We start from the raw sequence: 7,212 nt of genomic DNA, 5'->3' as shown, positions 1-7,212 counted from the left end.
ACCGTCGAAGTCTAAGGTCTGGTGCGGTGAGAACGAGTTGTGACTCATCCCAGCTCATCAAATGTCCCGTCAGTATTTATTACCAAGGTTTATCCTGTGTATGTGTGTGTACTCACCTGTTTGTGGTTGCAGGGGTCGATTCACAGCTCCTGGCTCCGCCTCTTCGTTGGTCGCTACTAGGTTCGTTCTCTCACTGCTCCATGAGCTTTATCATACCTCTTCTTAAAGCTTTGCATGGATCCTGCCTCCACTATATCACTCTCTAGACTGTTCCACTTCCTTACAACTCTGTGAGTATGTGTGTGTGAGTGTATGTGTGAGTGTGAGTGTAAATGTGAGTGTGTGAGTGGTGTGTGTGTGAGTGGTGGTGTGTGTGAGTTGTGTGTGTGTGTGTGAGTTGTGTGTGTGTGTGTGAGTTGTGTGTGTGTGTGTGTGTGTGTGTGTGTGTGTGTGTGTGTGTGTGTGTGTTAGTGGGCAACTGAGGCGCGCTCAGGCCACACATGGGACGCGTCTCGGACGAATCGTGTGAGGTGAGTTTTTTAGCGTGAGGTGAGGCAAATTTTTTGTGTTAAAATGTATCGCATGGTGGATTTAACGTAAGGTGAGAGGGTAAGGAGAGAGGGCAAGGTGATGTGTGTGTGTGTGTGTGTGTGTGTGTGTGTGTGTGTGTGTGTGTGTGTGTGTGTGTGTGTGTGTGTGTGTGTGTGTGTGTGTGTGTGTGTGTGTGTGTGTGCGCGCTGCGACACAACGAATGAATGTCATCAGTTTTATGGACGGAGGATCGAGCCTCCACCACTTCTGGGCTGAGCATCCAACACGGGTTTACCGCTTAAAGATTAATTAACAATTCCCCGTGGGGTGATTCAGTCAAATAAGGAACGTCGCAGGCTCGATACTCCGCTTGCAAATGTCAGTCAGGCGACCTCACATACGACAGACGTTTCCATACTAATCAGAAACCTGGACCTGGAATCTGGAGGTTTCCAGACGCTAGGCTCCAGCAAGGTGGCCTCTGATCAAACACGGAACATCCAGTCATCTAAGACTCAAAGGCAGCTGACAGCCACATAGCAGTTTGCTTTCCTTAATCGAGTGAGCTGACGCTGAGAGCGGACCAGGGATTGCTTCACCTTCCTCTATACCCTCTCCAGCTCTACTTATTGCAGCTCCTGGGTCTGTTAGGTTAGAAACCTGTCGACTACACGAGGATCTGTGAGACTGCATCCAACCTGTACAGCAACAGTCAAGAAAACTTTTATCACTAAATTAGTGTACTAAAGTAAGATACTACTGCTACAATGACTTACTTCTACTAATACTAACATTATTATATTTATATTATTGTATCAGTCACCGTTATCATATTCTTTATATTACATTGTGTATTTCCCCGTATATATAGAGAGGTGTATATCTCCCCTTGTATAGAGACAGGTCAATATCTCCCCTTGCATAGAGACTGGTGTATATCTCCACGTGCGCATGCAGAGGTGTATTCCTCTCCGTGTATATAGAGAATTATGTATGTCTCCGTGTAGAGAGGCGTATATTTCCTCATGTATATGTATAAAGTGATGTATATCTCTGTATATATATTGAGAGGTGAATATCTCACTGTGTATATTGAGAGGTGTACATCTCACCGTGTATACTGAGAGGCGTATATCTCACCGTGTATACTGAGAGGTGTATATCTCACCGTGTATACTGAGAGGCGTATATCTCACCGTGTATACTGAGAGGTGTACATCTCACCGTGTATACTGAGAGGTGTACATCTCACCGTGTATACTGAGAGGTTTCTCACCGTATCTCATCTCACCGTGTAGAGTGAGAGGTGTACATCTCACCGTGTATACTGAGAGGTGTACATCTCACCGTGTATACTGAGAGGTGTATATCTCACCGTGTATACTGAGAGGTTTATATCTCACCGTGTATACTGAGAGGTGTATATCTCACCGTGTATACTGAGAGGTTTATATCTCACCGTGTATACTGAGAGGTTTATATCTCACCGTGTATACTGAGAGGCGTATATCTCACCGTGTATACTGAGAGGTGTATATCTCACCGTGTATACTGAGAGGTGTACATCTCACCGTGTATACTGAGAGGTTTATATCTCACCGTGTATACTGAGAGGTGTATATCTCACCGTGTATACTGAGAGGTGTATATCTCACCGTGTGTACTGAGAGGTGTATATCTCACCGTGTATACTGAGAGGTGTACATCTCACCGTGTATACTGAGAGGTGTACATCTCACCGTGTATACTGAGAGGTGTACATCTCACCGTGTATACTGAGAGGTGTATATCTCACCGTGTATACTGAGAGGTGTATATCTCACCGTGTATACTGAGAGGTTTATATCTCACCGTATATACTGAGAGGTGTATATCTCACCGTGTATACTGAGAGGTGTATATCTCACCGTGTGTACTGAGAGGTGTACATCTCACCGTGTATACTGAGAGGTGTACATCTCACCGTGTATACTGAGAGGTGTACATCTCACCGTGTATACTGAGAGGTGTACATCTCACCGTATATACTGAGGTATAACCGTGTATATACAGTGAAACTTTACTTCAGTGTCAGCATCAAGGAGTAAAGATCATCTTGACCAGTTGAATCAAGTAACAAAAAGCTGATAAAGATTTCTATTTGAAAATGTAATACTGCATAAACACCCGTGCAGGTGTTGTCTCTGCAACACTTGCAGGTGTTGTCTCTGCAACACTTGCAGGTGTTGTCTCTGCAACACTTGCAGGTGTTGTCTCTGCAACACTTGCAGGTGTTGTCTCACTTCAGTAACTGTACTGAGTTGGTCATCATGTGACTGACTCAAGACAGTCACTCGACTCTATGGAACAATACAGAGTACACAAACCTAGACACACTTCTGCTTTTCTATTCTACAATTATGAACCTCGATAATATACGATAGTCTTTAGTCTAGATAGAATTAGATAGTTCTATATATTCCTTCCACTTCGTTATAAACTCTACCATCTTAACAGCTGGCCATGAAAAATATCAAAGATAATTTTTTATATACTCTGACGTGTAAATGAAAACTAATTTAGTGGGCGTTTGTGGGGAAACTGCAGGAGTCCAGGTGATCAATCAATATTCCGGAGAGTAAAAAGGTGTGCGAGTATTCACCCGTTAAATAAATAAAAGATTAATGGTGTTAGGTTAGGTGGAAGGCAGCATCATCAGCAGCGTGAGATCAACCTTCTCTTCCTCTCCCGGGGGAAGGCAGCATCATCAGCAGCGTGAGATCAACCTTCTCTTCCTCTCCCGGGGGAAGGCAGCATCATCAGCAGCGTGAGATCAACCTTCTCTTCCTCTCCCGGGGGAAGGCAGCATCATCAGCAGCGTGAGATCAACCTTCTCTTCCTCTCCCGGGGGAAGGCAGCATCATCAGCAGCGTGAGATCAACCTTCTCTTCCTCTCCCGGGGAAAGGCAGCATCTGTCCAATGAAAACTGTCGGTTTTAAGCATTCTGTTTATCTTCATTTAAAAGATATTGTTTCCAACAGTACATTTACCCAAAGAACGAAATTTTACTGTCTACCTTAAATACGTGCTGCGGCTGCTGCTGCGTTCACTTATAACGCACACGCATGCCAACGCATGCCAAAACACACACACACATACACACACAAGTAAGAGCTCATTTCTCATAAAAAGAATGAGGTGAACATTTCAATAAGATTCCCCATCTTTGCCTTGGAAGTGTATTAGCGACAGTTATAGCCTGAGTCTGCAAGAACTGCTGAATGTGATGCATTAATTGAAAGCTCACTGAATACTCGACTGCTTGAAGAGCAGTGCTTAGAAATAGGAGCTGATAGTTCTCAGTTACTCTATGATACTGAAGCCGTGTCTTATTCATCAATAAAGATACCTAGGTTACGTACATGTGTCTTATTCATCAATAAAGATACCTAGGTTACGTACATGTGTCTTATTCATCAATAAAGATACCTAGGTTACGTACATGTGTCATATTCATCACCACTGTAACACTGGAGAAAACAGAATCAATAAAGGAAGTGTGAACACAAAAACAACTGTCTTTAAAGTTATATTGCTCTTCTCTCCTTTTTGCCACAACTGGTCGCTGCTTTCCACAACACCACATTATAGTTTAGAAGGAAAACATTTTGTGAAAGACCTTTTGTTATCAGATGCCGGGATCTATTGCAAGGTTACTTGTGACAGGTTCGGGCAACAGATACACTCAAAAACAAGTTGCTTACTTGTTGTTACATGTAAGACATGTAAGAACATGTTAGACTCAGACACAAATAAAACAACTTTGTCCTCAAAATAACATTGACTCTTAACATGAGTATTCAGCTGTTGTTCCATTTTACCACAAGTTAAATCATACTATAATGGCCAGTTTACTCGCACACTAACTAAACTTAAGAGGCACGTAAGTTCCCCCGTTTTCTAACAACATGTTTATTTTTCCACTATAATCTACCTTGTCCATAATTATTATCACATTTGCTTTGTCTGTTTCGTAATGTGAAGTTCAAGATCTTTCCTTAATTCATGGTATGACTTAACAAATCTTTTAATGACAACTGTGTTGTAGAGGTCTGAGCTTGGTTAAGTTATACCATAAATTAAGGAAAGATCTTGAACTTCACCTTACGAAACAGACAAAGCAAATGCGATAATAATTATGGACAAGGTAGATTATAGTGGAGAAATAATTACGTTATTAGAAGACGGGGGACTTAAGTGCCCCTTAAAGGGTACCGTCCTGACCCTAAGATGCATCAACCATTAAATACTGAAGACACTCGGAAGTGGAAGAGTGAAATCGATTTGATGTGCCTTAATGATAATATAAATATCCCACTTGAAATTCACTCTCCACTGTCGTCGGATTAGCAAGCGTCTTTTTTGTGGACGTTAGAAGCCACGCCACTGAAGATTTTGTAAGTTACTAGAGCGATGCTGGTGCCGGGAATAGGATCAACAAGGTACATCTCACCTGACAATTGTTACCAGATTCTTGGCTCTAGTTAACATTCACCGGCGTTGAAAATCTGAACCAGTTCTAGTGAGGCTTTCTGGAGTTATCAGATAAATAACGAAACGTTGGAGGAAGAGGAAGAAAAAATAATTGTGGGAAGCACTTTGAAGTGGTCCTCCAGGGACTCTGAACAAGCAACGAACATGTCTATCAGTCACGCCGAGTAGATAAACCTCAAAATGATCTGTCGGTTATATATTTTTTAAGTATTAATACATAAAACGTATCTCCTTAAATTAATGCAATATAGCTCGACTTTAACGAATCAAGAGCTTTAAGTTAGGTTGTTATTTAGCTTCTAGAGTCCACATCAGGCGCTTTATAGACTCAACCTGGGAACAAGGTGTGTTGTTATATTATTGTACCGAGTTGAGGGGGAGGGGAGGCTTGAAGAACACTACTCAAGGTGCTATTTAGCCCCTATTGGTTTAACGCTTTCTGGAGAATATGATTATAATACTTGGTGTTAGGAGAGCCTTTGAATGCTTTTTATCCCGCTCAAGAAATTTTAAAATATATACAAATAGGTATATTTATATCTTTTGCTAAGTGAAAGTAAGTAGGTGTGCGTGTGTGCGTGTGTGTGTGTGTACTCACCTAATTGTACTCACCTAATTGTGGTTGCAGGGGTCGAGACTCAGCTCCTGGCCCCGCCTCTTCACTGATCGCTACTGGGTCCTCTCTCTCTCTCTGCTTCCTGAGCTTTGTCATACCTCTTCTTAAAACTATGTATGGTTCCTGCCTCCACTACTTCACTTGCTAGGCTATTCCACTTGCTGACAACTCTATGACTGAAGAAATACTTCCTAACGTCCCTGTGACTCGTCTGAGTCTTCAGCTTCCAGTTGTGACCCCTTGTCCCTGTGTCCCCTCTCTGGAACATCCTATCTCTGTCCACCTTGTCTATTCCCCGCAGTATCTTGTATGTTGTTATCATGTCTCCCCTGACCCTTCTGTCCTCCAGTGTCGTCAGTCCGATTTCCCTTAACCTTTCCTCGTACGACATTCCCTTGAGCTCTGGGACTAGCCTTGTTGCAAACCTTTGTACTTTCTCTAACTTCTTGACGTGCTTGACAAGGTGTGGGTTCCAGACTGGTGCTGCATACTCCAGTATGGGCCTAACATACACAGTGTACAGTGTCTTGAACGATTCCTTATTAAGGTATCGGAACGCTATTCTCAGGTTTGCCAGGCGCCCGTATGCTGCAGCAGTTATTTGGTTGATGTGTGCCTCCGGTGATGTGCTCAGTGTTATGGTCACCCCAAGGTCTTTCTCCCTGAGTGAGGTCTGTAGTCTTTGTCCACCTAGCCTATACTCTGTCTGCGGTCTTCTTTGCCCCTCCCCAATCTTCATGACTTTGCATTTGGCTGGATTGAATTCGAGAAGCCAGTTACTGGACCACATGTCCAGCCTCTCCAGGTCTCTTTGCAGTCCTGCCTCATTCTCGTCCGATTTAATTCTTCTCATCAACTTCACGTCATCTGCGAGCAGGGACACTTCAGAGTCTATTCCTTCCATCACGTCGTTCACATATATCAAAAATAGCACTGGTCCTAGAACTGACCCCTGTGGGACCCCGCTCGTAACCGGCGCCCACTGTGATACCACTTCACGTACCATGACTCGTTGCTGCCTCCCTGTCAGGTATTCCCTTATCCATTGCAGTGCCCTCCCTTTTACATGCGCCTGATCCTCCAGCTTCTGCACTAATCTCTTGTGGGGAACTGTGTCAAAGGCCTTCCTGCAGTCTAGGAAAACGCAATCTACCCACCCCTCTCTCTCGTGTCTTACTTCTGTTACCTTGTCATAAAACTCCAGGAGGTTTGTGATACAGGATTTGCCTTCCATGAACCCATGCTGGTTTTCATTTATAATCTTGTTCCTTTCCAGGTGTTCGACCACTCTCCTCCTGATAATCTTCTCATGACTTTGCACACAATACATGTCAGAGACACAGGTCTGTAGTTTAGTGCCTCGTTTCTGTTTCCTTTCTTAAATATGAGGACTACATTAGCTGTCTTCCATTTCTCAGGTAGTTGCCCAGTTTCAAGGGATGTGTTGAAGATTGTGGTTAGAGGCACGCACAGCATCTCTGCTCCTTCTCTAAGGACCCATGGGGAGATGTTGTCCGGTCCCATCGCCTTT

Source organism: Cherax quadricarinatus, chromosome 5, assembly GCF_038502225.1.
Source record: "Cherax quadricarinatus isolate ZL_2023a chromosome 5, ASM3850222v1, whole genome shotgun sequence".
In the NCBI taxonomy this organism is placed as follows: Eukaryota; Metazoa; Arthropoda; class Malacostraca; order Decapoda; family Parastacidae; genus Cherax; species Cherax quadricarinatus.
The sequence above is the reverse complement of the archived record's forward strand: the minus strand, read 5'-3'. Positions refer to the sequence as shown.